The sequence below is a fragment of the Hetaerina americana genome, unplaced genomic scaffold (assembly GCF_022747635.1).
Source record: "Hetaerina americana unplaced genomic scaffold, ioHetAmer1.1.p SCAF_1, whole genome shotgun sequence".
Classification (NCBI taxonomy): Eukaryota; Metazoa; Arthropoda; class Insecta; order Odonata; family Calopterygidae; genus Hetaerina; species Hetaerina americana.
Genome location: NW_027286069.1, coordinates 28,724,404 through 28,747,292, shown reverse-complemented (window position 1 = coordinate 28,747,292; position 22,889 = coordinate 28,724,404). Strand labels below are relative to the sequence as shown.

Below are 22,889 nucleotides of genomic sequence, written 5' to 3'. Positions count from 1 at the left end.
GTCTCCAGTAGTCGAGCCTTTTAATTCCAAATGGCCAATGAAAAAGGTATGATGTTGAAGCTGAAATTATTTGAGAATGAACTTACCTGACCTTTAGATAATAGGTATTATTTCAACCCCTCATTCTGCAATGGTTTAGCGTCCCGATATCGCATCGAGATTAATTTTCAATGTGGTATATGTTCGTGGAATACTAATCGGTTGTTTTAGAAAGGAATCAGTTACAATGCCATTTCCTCCTAACATGCTGTCATATAGAAGGAACAAAAAAAGCTTCACTTTGGACGGGTATTTACTGAGACGGAATGAGTGTAAGAAGCAGAGAGAGAAGAATATGGATGCTATAAACATCTGCGGAAACATTCTCTTCGAAATAGTTAATGTGTTTTCTGTCAGTTTCAAGAATCCGCTAGCACTTGACCGATAAATTTGCCGATTGGCGTATTATGATAAAAATATTTTAACTTCGACTTCTTCAAATTCGCATTGCCCATTTTTATTAAAGCGCTATTACCTTCACATTGTTTAGGTAGCAGGGTATGTTATCAGACATTTCCTGATTCTTGGTGAGTGTATGTATTATTTACTCAAGCTATCCGAATTCTAACTAAAAATTTATTGTTATTATTTTATCGGAATGAATTTTTAACCCACAATACATGGCATAACGTATTCATTTTACTGGCATCTCTCACCCCTTAAATGAAAATTTCTCTCTCTCGTGCTAATTACCTAACATTTCGAATTCGTCTATGGGTTAGTGTAGAAATTTCCATTTCGTTGGAAATTTCGTATTTTGTCACTCTTTCAGGGGGCCCTAGTGTCCCCAATCGGAATGTAAACAGCATGGCCTTCACCCGGTCGCAAGGTGTCGAGGGAATGACGAGTGTCCAGAAGAGAGAGTGAAGTGAAGGGGAGTGAAAATTAAAGAAGAGTGGTTTGGTTATGGGGAGTGTGAGGGGGGATTTTGGCATTTAGGGAGAATCTTTTTCAGGTCGTGTGCGACCAAAAAAATGCTAGAGAAATTTTTCCGTTGTCCGGCATACTTTAATACCTGTCAAAATTTGTATTTATTTCTCGCCCCAAGGTAACGGAATAGGCAAAGTGTACGGCATCTCTGACGACTCTGTTGAATGGCACTCAAGGTGACTCGCGGAAAATTTTATAGTCCGAAAAGATAATCCTTTCTTCGCTCCGGAGAGAAAGGGCTACTCTTAAGAACATTCTGGAACATAAGTTCAGAAATATTTGGATAATATCCCTATTTAAGTGACGGGGATGTGTAAATGGGATTATCGTCCTGAGGCAAAATTTGAGGGATTAAGGACCAAATTTTAAGGATTGATTTATGGGACTTAAAATTTGCATGGCTTCCCCCGAAGTCTTAGACCTTTTCGTCGTGTCGTTGTCTTCTATTTTTCTCTCGGACGGTTTATAATCACGGGCTTAGCAGTTTGGAAGATTTTTCAGTACGTCTTCGTGTTCTTTCAAATTATTTAATCAAAATCATGCGGGTCACCATGTCATCAATCAAACTATTTTGCTGAAATTCCTCATTTTAGCCGTTTGTGTTTGCGTTTTAGCTGTCTTCTCCCTTACAGCAAGCGTGATGCAACGTAAGTCGAAGTGAAATCGAAACTAATGTAAACACTCGTATCTTCGTGCACATATTCATGCATGAGAATTCGTTTTCTCTGACATCCATTGCTTTTAACACGCCTTTAAAACCTGTCCCCCCCCCTGATTTTTAATTTTATGGCTGGTGTGTCGGAGTTAATTGCGAAAAATATGCTCTAAAAATTTATGGATTCGAAATCGGCTTTAAATGATTGCACGAATACACTTCTTTTCACAGACAAAAGGAGGGACCCAAGGATGAGAATAAAGTTATGTGGGTAGCAAAACATTGATGAAAGGAGAAAAATTACAAAAGGCACCCGTCATGAAGCAACATTAATTATTCCCCTCAATACCCTTGCGAACACTTCGCGATGTACGCATCACAGTCGGCGAATCAGCTCGTGCTTTGGATACTCTGTAAGATTGATGCGTTTGAACAGTAGCCAGACACACCACATCGTAAGTAAAGTTGGCAACTGACGAATAATGGATGGCAAATTTCTTTTGCTACGTTGATTGCCTTCAGACTTTTCTGATTGAGTATATGCATGAATTCTAAATTGTCAATGGAAGCGATGTTTATAGGATTAAGGAGGAAGATACATCTGATTTAATTCATACCATTTGAGCCGAGTCAACTGTCCTACCGCACTACTCACGATTGTAGTGGGAATGTTTCTTTTTGATGTCAATGGATCACGGGAAACGTTTCCATAATGGCCACTTATTCATAAAGTGGATATGGTAATTCAGTTTTCTATATTATCGATAATTATCAGCTCCGTCCATTTTTTTCGATTTCACAGGAGCCGTAAGTGGCATGACGTATGTACGAGCCTCGTATACTTCATTTTAACTGCCTATAATCCTGTCGCATTTAAATTCAAAATTAGAAATTTCTACTGAACACCCTTTTATCGATAAATTTTATTTATTTTAAAATATTGGTTAAATTATAATTTTAGCACGTCACTATATTTGGTTTCCAGAAGATGAGACGTACTTCTGTAATTTGGAAAACAGAACATGTGCGGATAGCTTAGGCATTGAAGTGACCATTACCCCCCAATATGTCAACTTTCAATCAACATCAAATGTCTTAATACGGTAATGCAGCTCATATGCGAAACTCAAAAGAGTTGCTCAGTATTACTTGTCGCAAAAGTTCTCCCGACGAAATGAATCGAAATTTTTATTTCAACTACGAGCGGAGAGTAAATCTAGTTTTAGTGTCTGCCTTCAATGCGGTTCTAGGGATACTGTAATGAGATTTTTGGAATTCTACCGTATCTTTCTCTCAAATTTGGAAACGAGAATGCCTTTATCCTCTTATCTTGTGTTCGCACGTGTCGCATTTTTCGGCTTCAAGAAATATCGGTTGTACGAAACTTTCTCGGGTGAAATTGCAAATGTCACGGAGAGGATTGTGTAATGTTTGATCTTTTCAACGCCATTTCCGTGTGAGATGAAGAGGAGTACGATAAACAGGCATGTATCTCGAGATCTCAAACTTCGGTAAGCCCTTTTTGAGTGCATTGACTTCTGGTTGTTTTGTCTTCGAATCTCCGGGAGGAGTAGAGTTTGAATCGAGGAGCACGCTGCTGGATATAAACTTTCCGAGAGGTCAGAAAAGAGTGAGGAGATTAGGAGGAGCAGGGCAAACGGGAACGTGGTTCCTCACTCCTTTCTCTCTTCACACCTCGCACTGTTCTGGGCTAGGCAAGCTTCACAATTGATTTTGGAGGAGAGCAAGAGGAGTAGAAGCAACAGAGTAGTGACCGAGCAAAGAAATGGGGAGGAGAGAAGGGCCTAAGATTAAATTAGGAGGAATAGGGAAAGGGAAGGCTGCTTGAGGGAAATTAGAGAGGACCACAAATGAGAGAATGTGATTAGAACTCGGAGAGTGGGTCGTTGCAGGATGGGAGAGAAGATAAGATGACTTAATAGGTAAAGGCAATCATTGACGGCTAGACGGGAGTCTATCTACTGCTGTACTGGATGCGAGATTAAGCTTGTCCAGCAAGTTTGTTGGGGAGAGAAGACATTCCGCTTGAGCCCTCTCATTTCATCCAAATTTCCTTAAAATTAGTCACCATTGGCTGAAATCGTGGATTTAGTAGTTAAGCATATTAAGCCTGGAATCCATGTACTTAGAGAAACATAAGTGATATTTTTAAAAGTTTCACCATTTTTTGCCTTATATTATTATTTTATATTTTAAACCCCCAAAGTAAATTGTTCCCTAGCGTAGCATTTGAAGCAAAGAATAACTGTGCGTAATTATTTATATTCCTTTTTACAGAAACAACGGGAAATTAAAAAATAGAGACAAAGAATCTGGTGCTTTCTGGCCCATTGATCCCTGATTTTACCATTGTTTACGAGCCTCGACAATTATTAGCTGTAAATCGTTGTCTAGTTCAAAGGACAAGGAATCGATGGATATACATGTACCTCTACTGTAGCCAATAATTACTTGCATATAGTAATTGACAATAATAGTGCATGATTGTCGACAATATCCTGGAATAATTGTAATCGGGCTCCAATAATAATACCAAATGCTGAACAAAGGATGATTGCAATTTTGTGTTCAAGAAGCAGCTTATCCTTGGTGACACGAGGATTAAATTCGATATAATTGTTCTCCTGCCTCTCATAATGCAAATCTTTCGGGCAGGGACAGTTGGATTATGATCTTTACCTTGAGCGAATCGATACCAATAGATCATCACGAAGATGATCGTATACGTAGTAGAGTGACCCAGTTAAAGAAAATCAGTGCGGTAATTGGGCTTCATATCTGAGGAAATAAAAAAAGTCACCTCGCAAAGGACCGCGTGCCGTCTCACCCTTGGCCAAATTAAATTGACGGCATGACTCGCCCCCGCGGATCAACGACGCGGGAAGTACTCGGAGACCCGATGGAGCGTGTCGCGTGTAATTCAACGCAGCGGTAATCCCTGTGGGACTCTTTCCAAGGACTAATTGATTGGCGACCACATTTAGGTGTGTGACGCGCGCGCAGAATAGAAGGGAAGGCTCCATCGTGAAAGGGAATAGAGACTATCGTCCCTGATTGGTATATCAGGACTTTCCCGACCGTGATTAATAGTGATTGTGAAAGGAACGTTCCCTCTTAGGGAATTAATTCTTTAACGTAGGTATGGTGGTCGGAACCATCCTTTCTCCGTCATTAGTAACCTATCAAGTTTACAGTTTTTCTTCTCAAGGACCCGCCTTCTCGTTTCAAAAGCACCTAGTTCTGTTATGTACTGAGCATGCGATTTCATTTCGCAATTATTTTACTGGTGTAGTCTATGAAATAAATTTAAGTATCGCTAGTCAAATTTCCAAACTATGAATCGTTTGTCTTTTAATTGCCTGAATTTAGACGTATTCTCTAATTCACTACATGAATTCAGCCCCTATACAGGGGCAAACTGGTATTTTCGCCCAAAATTTTAAGTTCCTTGGAAAACTGTAGAGTAAGGGGAAGTACCTTTTGAGTGAGCGAAAGCTGAGATGAAATTACGCTTTAAAATATCTCATGCAGGTTCTGTCTCGAACTGAATATGACTCTGCCACAATAATTTGATCCGGTTGTGAACGCATTGTTTCAATTCCTCCTTTGCGGTGAATAAATCTTCGAACTGAAAAGTTTAATCGATGCACATCCGACTCATCCTCATTTCTCTTGGGATCTGTTAACTATTTCCGCGGCACGATAAAAATACAAATCTGTCAATAGCTTAGGTTTCGGAATATTTTTCTCCGTTTTTCCGTATGCGATGAACAAGCTTCGAGAGGGTCGAAATTAAACGCATCAATCCGAAATTTACTTTTCAAGATGATTTTTGACAAGTGTGTTCCATTGGTGGTTTGCTAGAACGTTCGGGTACCGACTGAAGTGTTCCGAGTTCAAGCATGGATGATGCCTTCGGATTCGTCGGCTAAACCCAATCAGTGTAATTTACCGTGCCCCAGAGCTGGTTGGAAACCTCAGGCTCCGTGCACACGGGAACACTCCACCTCCTTCCTCAAATGCGTAAATTTCACAAGCTTGGGGCTTATTAGTAGTACGAAGTGGTTTCAAAGCCACCCTTTGGGTGATTATTGTGGTGATGGTGGCAGAGATAATACAGGAGGTACTAATATGTGATCAATTATGGACGTTCATTCCACGAAACATTCATCCTTGGGGAGAATTAAACGATAAATTTGAGAAGTGATGTATTGAAGTGCACGACTCCCAACAGAAAGCATCAAAATAAATCCTCGAATCATCGCAGGAGCAGCAACGTCATCAACATCTTATGCGAAAATTAGTGAAAAGAAATGTTATTCCCAGAATAAATTACGTCCGAGCTTAAACGTGTCATTATATCGACGATGGCCCGAATGAGCATTCAAGCAGAGCAGGTGATGGGTCTCTTTTACGTGGGCTTGTGCCTTTGGCGTGGGTAAATTGAAACCCCGCAAATGTGAAAAATATGAGTCGAAAGACGCGGGTGAAGACAAAGCGTGTTGGAGTGGTCGCTATTATTTCTACTTGATTTTATAATTGTCTTAGTTTGCGCAGCCTAAGCACAACATTAAAGGACGGAACGAAACGTTCTCAAAACTTTTCCGGACAAAATTTTTGCCTGGTCTTTTCATCGCATTAAACTTAACTTCCAACCCCCCCTCCCCCGTAATTACTTCATTCTTTTCAATTCTAATTGCGGCGCTCCCGGAAACTTTTCACGAAACATTCTGCAATTGTTGGTTCTGAGTGGTCGGATGAGTAAAAATAAATCTAAGTTTTAAGAGCTCTTTTTTATTTTTAGCCGTTGCTGCAAATTCGCTTCGCCCGCGGGGGATGTCCCATGGGAATCCGTGGTGGAAAGCCTGGTAATGATGGCGCATTCACGGCACGCCCTCCCACAATGCACCTCGGAACGCCCCCAAAACCGACTCCCCTACCCTCATCCCAAGCTTCTCTCCTGCCCTCCGCCGCCCCATTCGCCCTCCGTCAACATCTCGCTTTCCTTTCAACCCCGTCAAACTCCCGCTTTCCCATGTTCCACTTACGAAAACTCTCCCCACCCGCCCGCCCGCCGCCTTGCCTTCCTCGCCCCGGACGGCGAGCGGCGCGGGAAGACGAGCCTCCGACTCGAGTCCATTGTAAGCACGGAGGAAATTAATCTCCGTCGATTCTCGCTCGCTATTTTTCACCCACGCCCTCTCTCTTCCCCTTGTGTGCGACGCACACGCGAGGCGGACGGGTTCCATCCGGGGAGTTCGGGGTAGGGGGGAAGGAGCGGAGAAATTGTCGCGTAACCGCGGGAACGGCGCCAGGATTCACCCGCGGTAACCTGGATCTCTGTATGGGGGAGGGGGGATAATTTTGTGAAGACGCGCCCCGGATCTGATTCGAGGGCCATCCTCGACGATGCGGCATTCCAGCTGGCAGGTGCTGCGGAAATCGAACGTTCGAGGAACCGGTTGGGGGTCCATAATCTCGACCCATTTGAGCGGGAAGTGGAATTGGTTTGAATTCTTTGATTTTTACGCATTCGATCGGAAGCAGAACTCCAGAAGACCACGGGGAAGCGTTTTTGGAGTGCATTTGTCCTCGTGCGGACGGAAATGATTGGGTTAGTAGCTCCCTTGCTCGATCTGTTAGTTTTCTCGTATTATTCCATCGAGAAGATGAAAAATGAACGGGTGGAGAAATCGATTGGAGCAATCAATAACAATTATCACCCGATAACGGTGGCTTCAGTCTCCCATTATTTTCACCTCAGTTCACGAAGAATTTCCCTTTCCATGTCCTTCGTCATTTTCCCTGATTGTATGTCATTCATTAATCCTAAATGTATTGTTATATACTCTCTATGTTAAGCAGGATTGTGTATGTGCAGTGCCCGATGTGTGTATTGGATAAAGGATTGCGTATCGTGATAGCTTTTGTTTTAACTTTCATTTCTTTATTTTTCCGTACATTAGTCATCCCTCGTCTCTGTCGTCGTCTTTTAAGTGTCGTCGTGCCTGTTCAGTTACACTCAAAGATGTGGCCTTCGGAGCATAAATCTTGAAAAAACTCTCGAGTTGGAAGTTAAACAAATTATATTAATTTGTCAAATTAGTATTTGTAATAATATTAATATGTCAAAACAGTGAAACGCGTTTACTTCTTGTATATATTTTTTAAGCTCTGTAGATGACTCTCAAATTCTGGGTCGTAGTAAATAAATGAGAAGCGATTCTGCTGTACACCTACAATCTTGTGTATTTACTAATTGTCACCTACACCGTCAATTTCACTTGTTTTCGCACGTATGTTGATGGAAATTTGGAGTATTGAATTCACCTGCCGCACCGCTCTGAATTCTTGCCAAGGAATAATTTCGCTTTCAAGTTGCGATTTCATCTCGGTGTACTTAAATATAAATCTACTTCTTATCCTGCAAGCCGCCAAAAGGGCGTGTGACTATCGGCCGGTTGGGAAATGGTCGGCTGACAACCTTTTATGTAGGGGCGGCATTAATATTTATTTGATGAACAAAGTATCAACAGCGATTTTTCTTTTGGTCTACGCAGAGAGAAATTAAGGAGTCCTTAGAGAAAATGCTAATCTTTTTCAACGCATTCAAGTGTTTTCTGTCTGCAATATAAAATTTAATTTCATATTGAGCGTTCTTCGTCGTGTTAGTATTCTTGAGAAAAATACTAGTTAAAAAAATACGAAAAAGCGGCACAGGGGTAAATTGGAAACTAGCGTCTGTCGTGCATTCTGGGTCGTGTTGCATAATCGTCATTTCCCGGATTGGACTATGCGGCATTAGGATATGTGAATTTCCACGTTTCATTTTCGTTTCTCTCAAAAGAATTTCGCGTTTCGTCGCTGCAGATTCACAGGTGTTTGCGGGAATGAATGGAGTTTATTCACGCGAGGCTCGACCTATTTTTCGAACGTGTTGAGGAAGCGTCATTGACATGTGTGACGATGCCTAGAAAGAAGCAACTCCTGGCGAAATCTTTTGATGACAGGCTGGCGAATGGAAATACGCGAAGATGTATGCTAAAAGTTTTCCAAAAGAGAAACGTAAAATATGATATATCCTTGGAGGTCTTCCTATCTAGAACTCAAAGGTCAGTTAAATTATATTCCCTGAAGCCTTTCTTGTTATTTCCGTGCTATTAGCGTAGCAGGCATCCACGTTTTATTGAAATTGTTGGCATTCAATGGAATGCTTGTTCTTCTCTAAAACTTTATATTTTGTTTTCATTCAGTTCCCTTTTGTGGTACTTGGGCTCAATACAAAGAAATTCGCATGCAAGAAGTAGTGTCAAATGCGTAACTGTTTGTAATCAAATGTCGAATATCTAGTTTTATTTAAAAAGATTTCCATAATCAATTAATTCGAAATAGAAACCCTATTCCATATTATAAATTCATTAAATAATATGTTAATGCTCGACTATTGCCATAATTTAAATTATCCCATAAAAAAGAAAAATATTTTGTATTATACTAAATACTTTAATTTATGGCGTTTTACTCACTCTTAATTGTCCTTTTAATATTATATACTTCCTAAGTGCTTCATACTTCCTGCCTTCATAAAGGCCTTTAATAAAGCGTGTTCTCTTCCTTCTTCTTCCCCTCACCTATCATTGTTTTCAAATCCTTCTAATACGGGTTTTAACATCCCGTCACCTTTTTCGGATTGCACCTCAATGACTTCCTCTCTTCTCCCATCATATTTTAGATTTCGTCGTTAGTCTTACTCTCGGTTCAAGTTATTTAATAACTTCTCTTCATCACCACATCTCTAAAATCTCTAACCCATATTAATTTTCTCGCTTCAAAGACCAGGTTTCAGGCCCATGCAGGTATCATTTCCATCATCGTCATCATCATCAGTATTTCAATTCTAGAAGTGGTTTACTGCAGCCCTCCATTCTACTCTATTTAATGCCAATCCTTGATACCTTCTCTGTTTGACGTCCTTCTTAATTTGTCCTATGTAATTGTCTCTTGGTCTTCTTCGTGGAATCTTCCCTTCCATTTTTTCTTCTATTTATTCCTTAGCAATCCATTGTGCCTCAATGTGTATCCAATCCATCTATCTATTCTTTGCCTTAGAGTTCTCCATGTGGTCCTATCCTCTTCTGCTCTTCTATATACTTCCTCGTTCCTTAATTTGTCTGTCCATTTAATCTTCAGCATTCTCCTCGAGCACCATGTTTCAAATGCTTCTATTCTTCGCTGGTCCACTCTTCCAATGTTCCAAGACTCGGAACTATATAGCGCCATGCTCCGCCTGAAAGTCTTTGACGAATTGCTTCCTTGTTTCCAGACTTAGATTTTTTAACCTAGTAATTTCCTCTTCTTCATGAATGCGTTCTTAGCTTGGGCTATTCTTCGCTTGATATCGGTCGAACTTCTTCCATCCCATGTTATGCTGCTGCCCAGGTAGATGAAGGGTTCTACTTGCTCTAGTTTCACCCCTCGAATGGGGATATCTGCATTCAGCTTCTCTTTTCCACACACAAGGATTATAGTTTTCTTCTTGTTAATATCCATATTTTATTCCCCCAGTACTTGATCCATAGCACTTAAAGTTACTTGTGAGTCCTCTCGCGTTTGCGCCCCTACTGCGATTTCATCTGCCAACCGGGGCATGTTGATTTCTTCTCCATTTACCGTGATTCCTTTGATACCCATGTCTTGTGTTTATTTAATTGCTTCTTCCAGGTATATGTTGAATATTTCTGGCGAGAGGTTGCATTCTTGTCTTACTCCTTTGTTTATTTTGGCTTCTAGTTTTCTTCCATTGAGGCTATGGATAATACGACTACTATACTCGTGCTTCTGTCGTTGTGGTCCAATCCAAGCGCTTCTAGTATCTAGAATATCTTGCTCCATTCGACGTTGTCGAAGGCCTTCATTTCCATATTAAATGATTTACTCATTTTTTCTTATTGACTTTAAAAGGTATTGAGAAATGATAAACCATTTACGAGGAAACCTGCTTCATTCGCCTGGACTGAACGAAAGTGTCTTGTGATGTGCATTTTGAAATCTTGAAATCTTTTTGAAAACATTTTATTTTTAGATATGTATCATTTTAATGACCTACCATTGACAGGAATAGGTATTTGTCTTGAATAAAATTTATTTTCGACACATTTTAGCCTTGATTAAATGAAAACAATGTAATACTTAGTGTTTTAGCTGATATATATATTCGTATGTAACAAACGCTGATACTCAAAATCACTACATTTCGCTCTTCATGCTATTCAGTGCAATTTTTAAAAATTGGTTTCGGGGTCACTAATTATTCCTTGCGGTACATGGGAGAAGTTTCGCGGGAAGTGCCTACTCCAAATGGATTTCAATATGGTAATAATGAAACATCATTGATGCAGAAAGAGAATATTCACATTAGCAATTATTAAAAAATCATATTAATTGACATCCCAAAATGTCAATAAAAGTTTCTGGTATCATACCACAGCAATTACTCTGTTTCTACTATCGGTAATTTTGTTGTTTGAAACTTTTGGCAATTTCTTTAGTTTCAGCAAGCGATTATAGGTCTCCGGATTACCGACTAACACTACGACATGAGACAGCGCCCGGAATCACTGTCATGTCTAATTGTTTTTCCAGTTTGCGATAAGCGGGTCACAATCGTTTTTATGTTAATCGTCAGCACTTGCGATATCAATTTAATGCACATTCGTGCGTACGAGAATGCGTGCTTCGGTTGCCTTGGTCACCGCCCCTTCCCTCTCCCTTCCACCCCTCCCCGCTAGATGCTCCCACGACGCGTCGTGCCGCCTCACCTCTCTCTCCCACACCCCACCCTAAATCCGCACTTTGTTTTTTCTGCTTCACGCCCCAGGTTCGCCGACAGCGGTGATTACTTTGTCTCAGCGAGCCCACAATTAACCAAGCATTTCCAGGGGGGTCCCTCTCATCCTGTTCCTCTTCTACCCCACCCCCCGCCGTGATCTCCACACCCCAGTTTCCTCCTTCCATTTCCCGGCTTCACCCATTTTCCGCGGGGAGGGAAAACGAGTCCTACGCCTGTCCCCGTGAGCGTGCTCATCATCTCTCCGAGCTTCCAAGTCGGTCAGGACCTCATGGGGTCCCGCCTCTCGCTCCCACACGAATTGGGGTGGGGGCGGGGAAACGCCTAGCCTCCCGGGGAAAGTGCTACTGTCGTCCGTCAGTTGGGCGCTGGACTCTCTCACGGCGGTCCCAGCATATACCCACTCAGTTAATTATTGAAGCATTGTCCTTTTGGAGAGGGGAAGGACGGAAAGGGCGGGGCGATTTTTTTTCATTGAGGGTTTTAAAACGCCTGACATTTCCATTTTTTTCTTCCTTCAGTTTATTATCACCATCTGCATCTGGGTTAATTTCATCCACTCCAGAAATAAATCCAGGCTCTCGGGTATCTCTCCATCGCCGCTTCCACGGCCGGATAATCAGATTTTAATGCAGAATGAAGCTTTCGCCAAAGTGGTATTATAATGTAAAGTCTCGGAATCGCAGCAAGAGCTTATTCAAGCTAGAGTGAACCCAAGGTCCTCTTTCACAAATTTGTGTGTGCCATTGGGTAGAGGTTATCATTTATAAGTATCCACTGGTGTCTATGGGATTATTTTTCGACGCATAATGGCTACATAGCGATGGTCTTCGGCCAATGCCTGTGTTTACCTCCGCTGTGTTGAGGTCAATGCCCTAGATTTATTTTCCTATTCATTACCATCTTTCAAGGTCTTCCATTTGTAAAATCTCTCAGTCATTTATTTTTTACCGTGGGCTCCACTTTTTATGAGGTACAAGCCATGCCGTTTATCACTTCAGAGGGGTAGGGGACGAGTTTGCCCTATCGAGGTCAAACAATGTACAGAACTTGATCCTGAATCCAGCCAAGCAAAAACTTATTTGGTTAATTGACATTGTGTACCCAGTTAAAATCTTCGGGTAAATTCTTTTTCAGGAAATTGTAAACTATTAAATAGTTTTTTTTGAAACTCACCGCCGTTATTTTCCCGAGGAAAATTATAATTGGCATCATATCGACAGATTCTTAGAAATAAAGGGAACATTTTATATACTAAGAATGCTTAGTTTCCATTTCACCTCTTCGGCACCATTGCAAAGAACATTAGAACGCCTGGTTGCTTTCCCTGTGCTTTTCATTTCCTACCTTATTTACATAGTTCCTGATGTGTCCCAACCGTAAGTCTATCCATCATTTCCTGAACAAAGTTTTTAAGTAATGGCGTATTAACATAAGGTGCCGATTGCCTCCAAAACCCAGGGATTGAAACAGGTTAATATTTAATAATTTTGTGTTACTTCGCCCACGGCATTCCATCATGTAATTAAGAATCAATAAAAGGACAAGATTACAAGAGTTGCTGTAAATAAAGATACCACTCGTTAGGGCAACAAACTATACAGCAAGTAAACCAAATAGTAAGAGTATCATTGTGTATCGAAAATGTCTTCAATGAAATACTTGTATGAGAAAATGAACCGCGAAACATGGAAAATGGAAACAGGAAAAATATCAACTGGCTAATCAGATCAGCTCAACACAGTGTTTTATTTTACTTTCGATGCGATATTTTTTGTCGGAGGCCCATAACTGTGAGACATATTGTAAACATTTGGATATGGTAAATATGGGAGAGTGTACTTTGTTTGAAATATATGGTGGAAAAGGAATTAATAATGATTTAATTTTATTCGCCACGATTTATTTACTTATTGCCTACTTATTAAGTATACGTGATAGTAGTTATTTGAAGTGAGTATTAATAATATATTTTTTAATTATAATATTTCGGTTGTTTTTTCAATCTGTCCAGTTAATTTTGTTGGATACATTTTCCATTTAGTTCGTCACTCTTTATTCACTTTCTTATTGGCACTTTTCGCGTTAAGAAGTGACTCTTATACTATTTTCACATGTGTTGGGTCTTCCTATCCCTTAGAATAATCTCAATTATCCATAAACCTTTGGAAGTTGAGAAAGATCTTTTGACGTCTTCTCTGCCGTGTCTCTCTTTATTAGGAGGCCATTTCTTGCCCCTGGACAAATGCTGGGCGCGATTCTTGGGTGTAAGAACGTCTGTGAGACATTCGCTTACATCGCCTGCTTCCGCCATGCACAGCACGCAAATCCCCCTCCAGAGGGTAATGTGCCCATCTTACGCGCGAACCCTTCCGAGGTTGACTCCAATTCAAGTGCATGCTTCTCTTCCTCCTCCGACCCGCACACCTGCATCTCCCAGGCAATCATCAACTGCGCAGGCATTCCTCTCCTCTCCCACCCACTCCCCTTTACGCAGAGTTGAGCAGGGAAACCTTGGGAGCCGTCCGTCGTCTCCACCGTCCCTTCCGAGGCCCCTCGTATGCCTTAAAGGCGTACGTTTAAGGCACGCTCTGGTGGCTTTAATACCCTCCCCTCCGCCCTCGACGATACCTCCTCTGTTTCCCACACCACTACTCGCCCACGCAGGAGTTTATTTGTTCTCCCGGGTAAGAGAAGAAAAAAACTATATGGAAACAATGAGTGAGGATCTGGGCGTCGGTAAAACATGTCGCTTGGGGATTTCGGAACAGGATCTTCCGCTCTTGAGTCTCCGATGGTGGCCTCCAGAGCCCAAGAGGCCACCATCGGCATGCGGCGGAGTGTTTTATGGCGTCTGCCCTCAAATACCTCCCATTGTGTCAGAGGCTCGGTAGCATGCGATCACTTGTAGCAATAAAGGTAATTGTACTGAATAAAAGGAGGACGGACCTATTTAGAAGTATCTGTACCAACCAGGCTATCAGTTCCATAACTTTTCGACCGATTTACCTCGAGTATTTAAGTGGGTCTGGCGTTTCATCCTTTTGAACAGTATGTTAGTGAGACGATTTAAGTTCACAGCAAGAAAGGTATTCATGAGAATATTTATAACGTGTGGGTAAAGACCGGTTATACGATAGGACTCGAAAGCGCATGGGGGATGTGGAAGAAACATATCCCAGTATGATGTTTCGCTTCTTGCTCATGATGGTTTATTATGCCGCTGAAAATTTGTCCTGCCTCATTTGTTCATTTCCTTTGAATAAGAATAGCTATATGCTCAAAGCAGCGTGAATCTCGATTCTTTTCAAGCTAATATCTCATATAGAAAATCGCGAAGTGTGACGCCATTTTCTGCGTCGGAGTTCATGCATGTTAAAAATTATTTGGTAGAAGCTATATGGTTGTGTGAATCAGAGTATAGTGCATTGAGATTCGACCGTAATGAAAAAGTTTGGACACTTGCGAGAGTTATCGACTTCCGTGGGAAGACGATTTTGGAAAAAAAGAGCATTAGTTTCATCTTCACCTAACTTACAATTTTTAGGCGTTACATGGTGTGTTAAAAACGTATTCAGTAGATCTACTTAGATTGTGAAATTTCTGTTTTCACCCAAGTACTTCTTTGTCGTATAAATAATTTCTTGTAGGTTTCAGGTACATTTCCGAGGAGTTTTTAGTTGTGCAGGATTGGCGAATTTGTCGTGTAATTCTGAAGAAAACGCATGCCTCCCATCATTTGTTTAATGGTTCATCGTCAAAAACCATACTACATTCATTCTATTTTTCGCTGCACCACTGAACGGGGGTGTGAGTAGCCATATCAGCATGCGTGCAGTCATACTTTAGCTGCGTTGACTGTGCACAACATGACCCATAGTACAGTCCTGACGTGGTTCAGTGAGATAATTGAATACATATTCCACGTTCCTGATCAGAAGATGTTTTTTATAATTTGAGTTCTGCAACTATTCCTTTTTACTTTGATGTTCTCGATGAGTGACCCTAAGTATTTCTTTTGGGGATATAATAAAAAACTAAAAACTTTGTTGGTGCCGAGGAGAAAATTCCTTCCCAAACATGCTAATTCAGATTTAATTTAAATCATTCTCATCCTCTCTAATTGCAAATGAGGGGGCGAAAAATAAATCGAAAACGAGAAGAGAAAATAGATTTTGTTGGGGGCGGGCAAGGAGGAAACGTTCCAGGGTGTGTGCCCTGTAAATAAGGCATATCTGCCGCTTCCTCTACGTGAGCGAGCACCGCTGTACGTATGCATCACGCGCATCAAATTTGCATCTCATTTACTCATTGAGGCATGAGGTAGCCCGGAGAGGAGTCCCCGAGGGGCCCTTTGACCTCGAACGCAGAGGGATGATGGGATACGAGGGCCAAGGGGAACGAGGAGACTCGAGTCGCGATTGGGTTGATCTGCCGACGCCCGGTCACGAACCCAAGGGGGGGAGCGATTGCACCCTGCCCACCCATCTCTCCTCTGTCCTGGCTCCCATGCTCCCTGTCCCCTTCCACCAGCCGATCATCCCTCTCCTCCTTTTGTGTCCCTCGTGGTGACCCCTTTTACTCCTCTTTCGTTGATTAACCTCGATCCACGTAACAACTAGCTATTATTGCCTTAAACGTCGAGTGCGATTGAAATCGCGAACACCCTTTCGATCTCACTCCCTCGTCTTCGCTCTTTCTGTCCCTCTTCTTCGTTTTCTGCACACGATGCATATGCCATTTATTCAAAACGTGAAACAGTTAAGATCTATTAGCAACGCTGACATTTGGGTCTTCTAGCTTTCGATAGCGGTGACACTTAAAAATAATTTGCTGTTCGAAGTGAACTGTCTGCTGTAGATTGAATGAAGTTAAGGCAGTGTAATAAGTTTTAAATGGAGTAGTTTCAGGCGCAAGGTGGTGGAATCCGGCTAAATAAAGAACGGTAAGAAGCAATTTTCCACTAGATAAATTTATTGTACGACCGGGTTTCGATGTATTACATCATCTTCAGGTAGAAAATGATGTAATGCATCGAAACTCGGTCGTACAATAAATCTTATCTAGTGGAAAATTGCTAATATCCGTTCTTTATTAATTAGTTATAGTTGGTAATATGTTAGCGATATTGGTTTTGGTTTGAAACTTTTTATATTTACAAAATATGTACATTTTATGTCATAAAATGCCCTATATTTTCACGCCGGTTGAATATTTTAGCAAAATGAATTTCAGGAAACGTATTTTTATGAAATTTGGCTTCTAGGAATGGATATGGTGACTCTTTTCTCATTGACCCTCCTCAACTCCCATCGTCCTAGCCTGTTTATGACATTATCGACTCCGGCACTTGAACTTTAATCGTTCGTTCCTTCCTCACTATTTATTATTCTTTATTCTCTTTTCTCAAAAATGAGTATCCAATAAGTGGAGTTCCAAACTTTGCTGACGACTTTAAAATCAACATGAAAAACCCATAGGGGTGGGATGGAAATTTGAGTAATATTTCTGCTTTGTATTATGTATGCTCAGGTTGAAATCAAATTAAGTGTTGAAATGAGGTTTTCGGAGAGCGTTGTTTCCACTTTTTTAAATAATTTATTCACTAAGTCCCACCTTCCCACTTAGCATCCAATCTCGTGGAGGTGCTTCCTGAGAAGATGTCAGAGACTCGTCCTCTCTCTCTCCCCTAGTTTCTCCTGGTTCCCATATTTTCGCCTCCGTCTCCATTGGACTTTGAGGAGCGTTAAGCACGCCTAGATATCAATAGAATTCTTAGGATCGGAAATATGTATATCCTCACCATTCGTGTAGTTATCGCTCTCTCCACTCCTCATCCCCAACTCTGGATCCCAACCTTTGGATCCCCGTTGGTTGGTTGAAGTCTAAAATTTGCTTAATATTTAAGAGCCACTGAATGTGATAAAAATGTTCAAGAAAACAAAATATAGTGTGAAACCTTCCAACCGAATGATGTCGTTTCACATGAAACTATTGAATAATGGCAATATGTCGGGGCCTCCCCGTTGTGTGGCCCCTTGTAAGAGCCGACTAACACTCCCACCAACCACCAATATCTGGGCCACCAACATTCTCCCGGCTCAACTAGACTGGCTACCCCCCTAAATAGGTGCATATTTTGTTATGAAGAAAAGTATTCCCTCCCTCCCGTATGGCCTGAATCACCACGGAATAAACGTTGCAGATGTAATCACTTGGTCCTAGAGTTCTGAAATATTTTAGCGAGTTATCCCGTGCATTGCAAAATTAATTGCAGACCTTGGCGAGGGGGCACGAAACGAGGAGACAGTGCTAAGATGTGGGTGGTCGCACTGCATTGCCTCTCTCCCACGAAATAGGATGCCTCAAATCTCGATCCACGAACTCGTGTGGTGGCAGCCGCAAGGGGTTGGCGAGGGAAGAGGACAGAATTCAAGCAGCAGGGAAAAGGGTTTAGGTGTGGAGATGGGTCTAATTTCTGCCCAAAAGAAACGAGATACATATCTCTTTCCCTCCTTCCTCCTATCTCTCCCGTATTTATCTCTCTCTCTCCTTCGACACACCTCACACCATTCCGTGCCTCTCTTCCCCCTCATATTCGTTCCGTAACGACCTCTCCCGTTCTATCCTCACTCTCTCTCTCTCGCGCGCGGTTGCTTTGAGTGATATGGGAGAGAGGGAAGCAGCAACTCACCGAGCGAAAGGCATGCAAATTTCAAAAGGGGAGCCACGTCGGGGGAATATTAACTCTGGCCAGTGCGTGTTTTCAAGTGCTTCTCGGGGTACCCCTCCGTCCGCCCTCCACCCCAAACTCCTAACCCTACCTCCTCACCGACCCCACCAACCCCCCCCCCCCCCCATCACCCACTTCATTTTTCTCCCACTGTGGAGCGAGGCGTGTGTTTTTTAAAAGCGGAGATAAAAATCTCCCAACTTCCGCTCAAAGGAAGAAAAAAGAGGCCCTTCTCCGCTCTTCCGAGGGCGGAAGGAGGGGTGGGACGGAAGATTGGGAGGGGCAGGAGGGGGGAATGCCAGGGGGGAGCGGTCGGTGTGGGTTCGAGCGTGGGCGTGTGGGCAGGGCGGGATAGGAAGGGATCGGGTCTGTGGGCTGGAAGGAGGGAAGGGAGTGGAAGGGTCAGGGATGTGGGCGGGCTTTAGGGGTCGCAAGAGGCTGAGTTTGAAGCACGGCGGGAAGTGAGGTCGGTATGCGGGGCGGAGGGACAAGGGTAGCACCTATTTAAAGGGTGGATGTACAAGTTGGGGGGGGGGAAGTGAGGGAGACGAAGGGTTTCCTGTCTCCCTCTGAGCAAGAGTGGCCCAGAGAGGGGGAAGGAGGTTTGGTCAGCGAAGGCGATTATTGTGTTGGTATCGTGGGTGATTCTCGAGGTTTGCCGAAGTTGAGGCGGGAATGGACACTCCCACTGGCCCCGTGCGACGGAGAAAAATTGTTCATATTTTAAAGTCGGTGCTTCCCAGGCCTTATTTTCATTAGCTGGAAAGGCTATTGGTTATTTATGGACTCATTGGCGTTAGGGGCCATTTCATGCCTCAATAGGTCCTTTGTATGAATTTCCACCTGCATAGCATCCATTCAAGCCGTGCCAGGAGGAGTGAGGGGGAAAGGTGGCGGTAATCATCGAGGGAATTCAGTGACAGAATCCACGTCCTGGGGTTAATTACTGTGCATAGGTGGTGGACCTACGCGGGTTTTTGTAAATAACCCTAAGGGCAAATAGGCCGCAATCTCTTACCGACTCTTTGATTCTCTACTGAGGTAACATTTTTGTAAAGGCTTCGATGATTGTCATAACATGTTTTGAATAATTTAATACTTGATATTTTTGGGCAAATGAACCGCGGTTCACCAAAAAAGTCAACGGGAAACAAAATTTGCGCCACTACCATTTGCGTGATAGAGTCCATAGCAGAGAAGTTGGAATGTGCCGTCGTTCAGTCGTGACACTAAATATCTGAAGGTGGGTGATCGTTTGGAATGAACTAGATGGAGATATAAATGTGACTTATTGATTACAAAAAGTTCACAGAGCTAGTTACGCAAGATATTTGTGTGACTTACTCGTGTATAAGAAGCCCTGTAAAAGATTACCAATGTCATTGTCACATGCCGATTAGTCGGGTGATGAATATTTCGAGGGTACTTCAGTAAACTGTGATATTGAACCGTTAGAACATCAACACTTCTATCAATGCAATCCCGGAAGAGCTTAAGATTTGAATAGGAAAGCGTCTCTAGGGGACCTTTTTTTGAGCCACTAATTAGTTCCTCGATTAACGTAATTAAGGTTTCAGAAACTTAGTCCCTTAGAAAATTTGCACATTTTTCTAAATAAATTTCAAATTAATATGTACTCCTATATTTGTAGCGTTATTTCAGATTTTTTCTAGATGGTTCCCATCCAATTACTAAGGTGGATTTTTTTTTCTATGGAAATATAGTATGTTTCTCTCGTTTCTCAATCATCTGAGCAGAAATGTCTTCTGACGCTTAATTTAGAACGAAAATCTTCAGTGATGAATTTGAAAGTAAGCCCCTCGGTATAACTTGCAAGCGAGGAACAAATGTTTGGGAATTTGGAAAATCTTATGGTTTTCTGAAATGACGCTTCACAACCATTTTCGCATGTTGTCATTTTTTTATAACTTAAAACTCTCCGTGTATTTAAGCACTGATGAGAGCAGTCGACGATAGAAGATAACTTGTTCTTCCCGTTGTGCACCCAGCCCCCTTCAATGCTCTCCAATTAGTGTACTGGTTTTTCCGCCTGCGAATATTGCCACCTAAGTCAATGGGTCTGACCTAAATTCTGCTCCAGCAATTCATTTTCCGCATCCAAGGGGAGATTCGAACCACTGTCAACGTATGGTTTGGATGCCCGGCGTCATTCAGCACGACTCAAGTACCTATCGAAGAAGGGCATAAGAAAGCTCGGGGAAGCCCGAAAAAGTTGAGCTACGAAGATGCACTATAGGCGCATTTGTTGAATGATGCGCAGAGAGTAGTGGTGGAAGGGTCAGCTAGCCGGTCTCTTCTCCTCCCCATAGTCTCTGGACCATTACGCTGCCCCGCCCGTCCTCTGTTGTGCTACTTTCGCCTTCCTCCCCCTCTCCCTCGTTTCCTCATCCCGCCTCTCGTCTGGTGCGGCGGTCGGGGACAATAGCAGGTGGTGGTACATCTGGAGGGCTTGGGAGGGAAGGGGAGAGGACAAGGGGTCAAATTCTTTATAACATTTTTTTTGTCACACGGTGCCTCGTTAAAGAATTGGGGTAAATGGAGTTTTTTTCGAATTCTAGCGTTGTCATTGCTCGGTTGTAATTAGAGCCTTTTCCAGCTCTTTCCGTCTATTCATCGCCACCAGCATCGCCATCATACCCAGGCGTGACCTTCGAGCTCCCTCGTTTTGGCTACGGAATTGATGTGTGGTTCAGTGATGAAGTGTGTGTGTGCATATATACATTCCCGTTGAGGATTTCATTATCCTTGGTGAAAATGTCCACTTAACTTGGCTGTCAACTCACATGCTGCACCAGTGTATAATGCAATGCAATTCATTATTTTCCTCATTGAAACGTTACGGTTGTAATTATTTTCGTATAATTATACGTTTGGAAGCAATTGCATGCATTTGACCTTTTTAAGGCATATATAAAGTGTATGCAGCCAAATATCTTTGTTGAAAGGCTACTGGAGATGGAATGCGCAAGACAAAATGACGGCATATTGCTTTTTCCTTTTTTGTCGAATTTCTTGTTACGAGTATTAACGATCTTGAATGCTAATTTTTATGGCATAAACATTTTAAATCTCGTGTTCTCATGGACGCAACAAATAAAGTTTGCTGTTATTTTATTCAATCGGAAACGCTTCATTGTGGCCACATATAGACAAGGCAACTTACATACGCGTTATTAAATAAAGCCCGTAGTAGAAGGCGTTTGTGATTTTCGACTCCCACAAGATTCTTACTAATTATAAAATCCAGAACCTCTTTATACGCGTCAAGTGTCCTGGCTTGTGTGTTGCCAGCTCAACCGAGAAGGGCGATGCATGGGATGCTGGTGATGGTCTTATCACGCGGTCGCGTCCTCGAGCTTTGGCCATCCGAAATACAGGTGTATATCCGCACACGCAAAATGTTGACCCTCTTGACAGATATGACCCAACCAAATTCCCTTGCTTGCAATCAATAGGAGATAATTCTCTTGCCTCAAATCCATGTTTGATGAAATGCAATCGTACTTAATATCATTTGGACCCTTTATATTTAGACGAACGATTTCATTTCGCACCGCAAACATCCAAAATAGGAAAGACAGCATCGCATCCCCCGTGCGATGGATGGTCTTTGGGTTACCTGGTGAATGTTTCCCCACGTGAAGAAAAGAGGTCAGCATGGAAAATTCTGATGATAAGTAGATGAATAATGTTTTCAATCGATTAATGACTAATTAAGGAACCATGTTTAGAGTAATGCCTTGGTTGGTATATTTGAAATATTAATATTCTAAGCAAACACATGCTATGCACATGAAGTACTCGTAATGTGGTCGTGCGGAACAAATTATATCTTATCAAAACAAATAAATCAATATATGGTTTACGTGATGTCAAGGTATGATTGTTTTGCACTGTCTAGCATGGCGTGCTTCGCCGTTTAGCTTATTGTATCGTTCGAAAAGGGTTCACTCGTGTGAAGAAAACATTGTTTGTGACCATGTTGTCTCGCACGCTCAGTCGTAACATGTTTCATCACATCAACGCACTCGAATGCCATTTCACTTGCTAAACCTGCATGCATCGGTTGTCACAATCCTGATTCCTTTCCGTGTGTGGCCTTTTGAATGGTGCAGAGCAGCTTTTTTCTGTCGACCTGCTTAGATAAGAAGTTATTTTGATGTTTTATTTGTCCATCACACCAAAAATACGGAAATGAAAATTTCTCCTCTTGGGAAAGTAAACCCTTTTTATGCGTTACGCATTGTAATTTATCTCATGGCTTATCATCTGAGCAGCCCTCTCCAATTCTTTTCCATGTGTCTCCACCTCCTTTTATTAACAAGACCAACATTTTACTACTGCAGAATTGGTGGGAATGTAGCGAGTAAAATCACAGTTCCAACTCTCTGAACCATAGTGCAGTCACATGCTCGTTGTTTTCCCGTAAACTCTTGTGACGAATTTTTATTTTCAAATGCTCGATTTGAGGAAGCAATTTAAGTTATAGGTTCTTCGTCTCTAGCTAATATTCATTATTTTAGCAATTATTCATTGTTTGATAATTTTTTTTGAAGGGTACCTTAATTTTTATTAATGCATTTCGATCTCGTTGTATTCATTAAATGACTTTTCCAGCATATAATTTCAGAATTTGATTATAG

At 42.0% G+C, this 22,889-nt stretch overlaps 1 protein-coding gene across 2 annotated transcripts in view; it reads left to right on the top strand.

Annotated features, from left to right (window-relative positions):
* raskol (Ras GTPase-activating protein raskol) overlaps nucleotides 1–22,889 on the top strand; it is a 650,862-nt gene that overhangs the window by 377,763 nt on the left and 250,210 nt on the right. The gene's annotated exons all lie outside the window — the stretch shown is intronic.